We start from the raw sequence: 7,466 nt of genomic DNA on the forward strand, positions 1-7,466 counted from the left end.
TCGTTCACTGGGAAAATGCTGGAATCAATTATCAAGGAAGTAGTGGCAGGACATTTGGAGACTCATAACACAATCAAGGAGAGTCAACATGGTTTTATGAAGGGAAATCGTGTCTGACAAATTTATTAGAGTTCTTTGAGGAAGTAATGGGCAGGGTGGATAAAGGGGAACCAATGGATGCAGTATATCTGGATTTCCAAAAAAGCATTCGATAAGGTGCCACATAAAAGATTACTGCACAAGGTAAGAGCTCATGGTATTCGGGGTAAAATATTGGCATGGATAGAGGATTGGCTAACTAACAGAAAACAAAGAGTCGGGATAAAAGGGTCATTTTCAAAATGGCAATCTGTAACTAGTGGGGTGCCGCAGGGCTCAGTGCTGGGGCCTCAACTATTTACAATATATATCAATGACTTAGATGAAGGAACAAAGTATCTTGTGGTCAAATTTGCTGATGATACAAAGATAGGTGGAAAAGCAAGTTGCGATGAGGACACAAAGTGTCAGCAAAGGGATATTGACAGGTTAAGCGAATGGGCAAAAATTTGGCAGATGGAATATAAGGTGGGAAAATGTGAACTCATCCACTTTGGGAGGAATAATAAAAAATCAAAATATTATTTGAATGGAGAAATATTTCAAAATGCTGCGGTACAGAGGGATCTGGGCGTCCTTGTACATGAAACACAAAAAGTCAGCAGGTAATCCGGAAAGCAAACAGAATATTGGCTTTTATTTGTAGGGGGATGGAGTATCAAAGCAGGGAGGTCATACTACAACTGTACAGGGTGCTGGTGTGACCACAACTGGAGTAATGCGTACAGTTCTGGTTCCCTTATTTAAGGAAGGACATACTTGCATTGGAGGCTGTTCAGAGAAGGTTCACAAGGTTGATTCCGGGTATGGAAGGATTGTCTTATGAGGAAAGATTGAACAGGTTGGGTCTATACATATTGGAGTTTAGAAGAATGAGAGGAGATCTTATTGAAACATACAAGATTCTGAGGGGACTCGATAAGGTAGATGCTGAGAGGATCTTACCCCTCATGGGGAAATCTAAAACTAGTGGGCATAGTCTCAGAATAAGGGATCGCCCGTTTAAGACGGAAATGAGGAGGAATTTCTTCTCCCAGAGGATCGTGAATCTTTGGAATTCTTTACCCCAAAAAGCTGTGGAGGCTGAGTCATTGAATACATTCAAGGCTGAGTTAGACAAATTTTTGATCAGCAAGGGAGTCAAAGGATATGAGGAAAATGCGGGAAAGTGAAGTTGAGGTAAAAATCAGATCAGCCATGATCTGATTGAATGGCCGAGCAGGCTCGAGGGGCCGAATGGCCTACTCTTGCTCCTATCTCTTATGATCTTATGGTGTTTCCAGTTACAGGGAGTTAGTTGTTAGTTTAGATTCTGACGTGTCTCCAGTTACAGGGAGTTAGTGGTTAGTTTAGCTTGTGACGTGTCTCCAGTTACAGGGAGACAGTGGATAGTTTAGATTGTGAAGTGTCTCCAGTTGCAGGGAGTCAGTGTTTAGTTTAGATTCTGACGTTTCTCTCCTGGAGCCTCAGGGAGTGGGAGAGGAATTGCCCAGAATTTTCCTGGATTGTCCACGTTTTCTTGTCTGTTTCACGAGACGGTGTTACTCAATGGTGAGACGGCTGTGTGCGATGTTATTCTGTCTGCTGAATGGGGCAAGCTTGATAGGCCTGATAGTCTTTACTTGCCCTTTTTTGTATGTGCAGACTGGGGATTATCTCTGGGCCCTGCCTGGTCTGAGGATCAGAGAGTTCACCCAGTCAGTAGCTGAGCCCAGATTCAATCCCAGGTCTGCAATCCTCCATCGGAGAACTCATATCTTGCCCTTTCTGTTCCTTGCTCTGCCCCACGTTTATTTACAGCTGTTAAACTTCTCACATTTATATCGTCGAAATAAGTTGACTCTTAAACATACAAAAAATGCCAGACAGGAAAAGACCGTTTTGTCCATCCAGCATGTCACACACAACAGCATCACGATATGTAGACTCCACACCCCATCCGAGACCATGTGATCGCCTGAGAGGGGGGAAAGAACAGAGTAAATACCAGGCCAGTTTGGAGGGTGGAATCTGGGAAATTCCTCTCCGAAACCCCTCCCCCCACATTTAGTCCAGATCACTCTGGCGCCGATAAGGACACACATCAAAAGGCAATTGCTTTTCCACTCCGAACTTGCTGACACCAACTGAACACAAGGCCTCGAGCCTGGTCTGCAACGATATCCAGTCCAGCTCTGGACCAGCAGCCTCTCCCCGAACATTCGACGATGACTTCTCCTTAACAAATCCATGCTGACTGTCCTTGATTAGTCTGTGCCATTCCAAGTGACAGTTTATCCTGTCCCTCAGAATTGATTCCAATAATTTGGAAGTGGAGTTTTGCTCCTGCTTGCTGCAATCACAGATAAGGCGGTAAAGCATGAGACTCTTAATCTCAGGGTCGTGGTTTCAAACCCCACGTTGGGCGAATGCACTTTTAAACTTTTATGCTGCTTTCACTGGCCAACAGTGCAGAACTGATGCAGAATGAAGCATTAAATCGTTAATCAGGATGGACGAGCGGTCTCGTTCTGGAGGCGTGGGTTCGAATTACATTTCTTATTTTTACTACGACGTGGAAATATTTCATTTGTGGATTGGAGCTGCAGCAGATGTTTCTACCAAGTTGATTTGCTCCTCCCACAAAAGCAACTGACTTTGTAATGGATATGTGACTTGAGAAGTTTAGAACGGTGAAATGTTTGACATATTAATGACCTGGACAAAGAAATAGAACAGCAGTGGGAAACATTTAAAACGGTGATCAATCGAGTCCAGGAGAAACATATCCCACTAAAAAGCAAGAACAAACTAGCCAGAAATGACACACCAGGGATGAATAAAGAAATAAGGGCAAAATTGAAACTAAAGAAAAAGGACCACACTAGACAATAAAGGAGAGAGGGGAATGTGAAAAGACTGGGAAAGAAGTCTAAAGAACTATTAGAAAGGCAAAAAGGAATATAAAAAAAAGCAAAGTATTCTAGACACATCAACAGCCAATGAAAATTTAGGATAGGAATAGGGCCACCAAGGGATACACACGACAAACTCACAGGCAATGACAGCGAAATGGCAGAAATATTAAATAATCACTTTGCTTCAGTATTTACCGGGGAGACTAGTATTGTGGGCATGACAGTAGAAGAAGACATCAAAAAAATATGTAACGACATTTCAGATCGAAATGGGGGAGATAATTGATAAACTAATCAAACTTAGAAAGGAAATTTGCTGTTAGGAGCCTAACCAGAGTTTCAAACCGCTCAGCCACGCTAATTTCCGTATTACTGTTCAGGAGCTCATTTCACAGGGACACGATTACTGCGCTCCATTTAGGGAGGCTCAGTGAAAGGCGGAAATTGATCTATTAATAGAATCACAGAATAAGACAGCGCTATTCGGATGACATTCGGCCCATCGTGCCTGTGCCTGCTCTCTGAAAGAGCTGTCCAGTTCGTCCTACTCGCCTGCTGTTTCCCCATAGCCCTGAAAATGTTTCCATCCAAGCGTTTATCCAATTCCCGTTTGAAAACTGTGAGTTAAGAAAAACAATATTGAAAGGGGTGCTGGGGCCTCTGCAGCGTCGATGTAGAGTGTGTGATGATTGAAGTTATCAAGATGGTTGCTTTACACATGGTATGTTGTGTAATCATCCTGAAATATCTTCAATATCCAATACAAATTGAATTGCAAACCTGACGGAAAAGCACTGATGCAAATCATCTGGGACCCGTTTTCAGCCTCACGGCACTTTAAGTAAAGTGAAATAACTTTGCATTGAAAAGATTTGGAACTTTCATCTGTGCCTTTATCTGTTCCATGTCTTAAAGTTGCTGGCGTCTGATGATGTACACGCCTCTGCTCCCTCCATTGAACAAGAAAGGAGGTGTTTGACGATGACGGGACCTGTTGGTTATGAGCTCATCCTTTACATTGAGTGGGTTCGCGTTTTTTAAACGGCGCCAGCTTTAGTCCAGCGGAGAACTTCGCAGCAAACGAGTTGGACACCGTCTCACCGCGGGCGCTGACTGCCATGTTTATTGTTATTTCTTTCAGACCTAAATAACTAGTGACCGTGATTTTAAATTTGCACTCAGTGATTTTTAAATAGTCGCCTTTAAGTGTTTCAAAGGCGACTCCTAATTTATGATAGTCCGGCCATTTCACCAGCCGTGTTGAAAACAAAACATGTCTCTGCTTTTCGCGTCCTTTTTCGAAAGGCAAAACATATATTTCCCGTGACCTCTGAAGGATGGACAAGTACATTTCAGAAAGCTGAAGCAAGTTCACCTAGCTTAAATCGTCTGACTACGTTAAAGGCGCTATATACATATATATATATGTAGTTGCTGTCTGTTTCTGTGGTTGTCTTTTTTTCCGTGTGTGCTCTTCTGCAGGTCGATTTTGAATCAATACCAGTGTTCGTGTCAGTTTGTTGCATGAAATAAATGAGGGTATCAGGCGCTCCCCTCCCTGCCACTGGGTCGGTACTGAGTCAGAGTTTAGACCAAACTTCAGTTTTTTGTTGTAAAAAAGCAATTAAAACCTTCATTCGGGAATTATCCAGTCTCATGTGAGCGGTGAAAGAAACAGTGACCCCGATGTGATGTGAACACGCAGCCTTTTGATCTGGAGTCAGACGTTTGCGCCACGCGCTCTGAAGACAGGATCCTGGATGTTATTATGCATATGAATGTTTCTCAAACACCGTTTCATTTATCCCACCTTGGTTGAAGAGATCGGGCTTATCAAATCTCCGCCAGGTCCCACCGGGTGTGAGACAGTATTGGAAACACCCTTCACCCCCAATATCACGCTGGCTTTCATCGCCTGCAAGTGATGGACTTTGTTCACATTATTCAGCAATATGAATCGTTAAATATTTAATGGGGACAAGATTTCGAAATGTTTCCGCCCGGTTTCGAACCGGGGACTTTTCGCGTGTTGAGCAAACGTGATAACCACTACACTACGGAAACCTACTGCCTGACGGGCCGTTTTAGGGAAATAACCGCTCAGCCAAACTAATTTCCGTATTACTGTCCAGGAGCTCATTTCACAGGGATACATTCACTGCGCTGTATTTCGGAAGGCTGCAGAGAAGGATCGGTGGCGTTGGTCAGGCAGGGAATCCCAGAGCATCGCGCCCACACAAACATTTCACTGTTTTTTTTCATGTGCCTGATATCCGACGGCAGTGTAAATTATGGCGAATCAGGCATGCTCAGATGACATTGTTCACAGAGTGTTTTCTTGCAGCCAAATCACACATTCGAAAACTTGAAATGAGATGAAGAGATCGGAGCCATTTAAAGTGCTCCCAGTTGCTGCAGATCAGGAATTAAAACATGGCACCGGCTTCCAGAATGAGGCAATGAATCCGAAAGTGGGAAGGAAAAGGTGCAATTTTCGTCCCTGGGTGGGCTCGAACCACCAACCTTTCGGTTAACAGCCGAACGCGCTAAGCGATTGCGACACAGAAACCGCCCGATTCAGTTCCTTGCAAGATACACTAAAGCAGCGTGTCACCTAGCCAAAGTTACATGTTGCAGCCACAGAAATGCAATTGACCACTATCAGTGTTACTTTTCCAGAAATAAATGATGGGACATTGTTTGTGGAAACATGGAAACGGTCTGGTCTCGCTCACAGCATCGATATCACCGCCAACCAGCTCTCCTGCAACCGGCGCGCCCACCGGTGCTTTGTCTGGTTGCTAAGTCGCACTGTGGGAGAACCTTCGTCACACGGACTGCAGCGCTTCAAGAAGGCGGCTCACCACCACCTTCTCAAGGGCAATTAGGGTTGGGCAATAAATGCTGGCCTAGCCAGCGACGCCCACATCCCATGAATGAATAAACAAGTATTCTGAGCGTCCTGACGCTGATGTCAGGTTTTGATCCCTGATCTGCAGTAACTGGGAGCGCTTTAAATGGCACCGACCGTTCAATTTCACCCACAACATCAGAGTAACTGTTCCAGGGGGACATGCCGACTCAGCTGCGTCTTGGCCGCCTGTCTGGTCAGTCCTTTATTCGTCTCCAATTCCGTTTCCCAAAGCGTATCTACAGATTCACAAAGCTGTTTGTCATTTCGGTTCCTTTCGATTTGTCCAGCTCCCGACTGGCAATAATTTGCAAACCTGGTTGCAACCCTCCACCTTGCATCGTGTCCAGGGATGGGTTATGTGGAGAGACTGGAGAAGCTGGGATTGTTCTCCTTGGAGGAAAAAAAGATTAAGGGGAGATTTAATAGAGGTGTTCAAATTATATGGGGCTATTGATAGAATGGATGGGGAGAAGCTGTTTCCATTGGCAGGAGGGTCGATAACCAGAGGACACAACCTGCATTTATAAAGTGCATTTAATGTAGTAAAACGTCACAAGGTGCTTCACAGGAGCGTTATTAAACAAAACTTGACACTAAACCACATAAGGAGATATTGGGATAGGTGACCAAAAGCTTAGTCGAAGAGGTAGGTTTTAAGGCATGTGTTAAAGGAGAGAGAGAGGCGGAGAGGCTTCGGGAGGGAATTCAAGATCTGAGGGACGAGGCAGCTGAAGACACAGCCGCCAATGTTGGAGCGATTAAAATCAGGGTTGCGCAAGAGGCCAGAATTGGAGGAGCACAGAAATTCCTTTTTCGTTTATGGGATGTGGACGTCGCGGGCGATGCCAGCATTTAATGCCCATCCCTAATTGCCCTTGAGAAGGTGGTGGTGAGCCGCCTTCTTGAACCGATGCAGTGCGTGGGCTGTTAGGAAGGGAGTTCCAGGATTTTGACCCAGCGATGATGAAGGAACGGCCGATATATTTCCAAGTATGGATGGTGTGTGACTTGGAGGGGAACGTGCAGTTGGTGTTGTTCCCATGTGCCTGCTGCTCTTGTCCTTCTAGGTGGTAGAGGTCGCGTGTTTGGGAGGTGCTGTCGAAGAAGCCTCAGCGACTTGCTGCAGCTGCAGTGCGTCCTGTGGATGGTACACACTGCAGCCACAGTGCGCCAGTGGTGAAGGGAGTGAATGCTTCGGCTGGTGGATATGGTGGTGACCAAGCGGGCTGCTTTGTCTTGGATGGTGTCGAGCTTCTTGAGTGTTGCTGGAGCTGCACTCATCCAGGCAAGTGGAGAGTTTTCCATCACACTCCTGACTTGTGCCTTGTAGATGGTGGAAAGACTTTGGGGAGTCAGGAGATGAGTCACTCGCCACAGAATACCCACCATCGGACCTGCTCTTGTAGCCACATGATCTCGAAGGGTTGTAGGGCTGGAGGAGGTTGCAGAGATAGGAAGGGGGCGAGGGCCATGGTGTGATTTGAAAGCAAGGATGAGAATTTTGAAATCGAGGCGTTCCTGGACAGGGGGTTTGGCTGGAACGTCACACCGCCCCT

At 45.5% G+C, this 7,466-nt stretch overlaps 2 non-coding genes across 2 annotated transcripts; both read right to left on the bottom strand.

Moving 5' to 3' along the window:
• Nucleotides 1-4,987: 4,987 nt before the first annotated feature.
• trnav-aac (transfer RNA valine (anticodon AAC)) lies at nt 4,988-5,060 on the bottom strand. The gene has a single exon. It is a non-coding gene; the product is annotated as a tRNA-Val (tRNA).
• Nucleotides 5,061-5,491: 431 nt separating this feature from the next.
• Nucleotides 5,492-5,565, bottom strand: trnan-guu (transfer RNA asparagine (anticodon GUU)). The gene has a single exon. It is a non-coding gene; the product is annotated as a tRNA-Asn (tRNA).
• Between the last annotated feature and the right edge of the window lie 1,901 nt (nt 5,566-7,466).

Source organism: Heptranchias perlo, unplaced genomic scaffold (assembly GCF_035084215.1).
Source record: "Heptranchias perlo isolate sHepPer1 unplaced genomic scaffold, sHepPer1.hap1 HAP1_SCAFFOLD_59, whole genome shotgun sequence".
NCBI lineage: Eukaryota > Metazoa > Chordata > Chondrichthyes > Hexanchiformes > Hexanchidae > Heptranchias > Heptranchias perlo.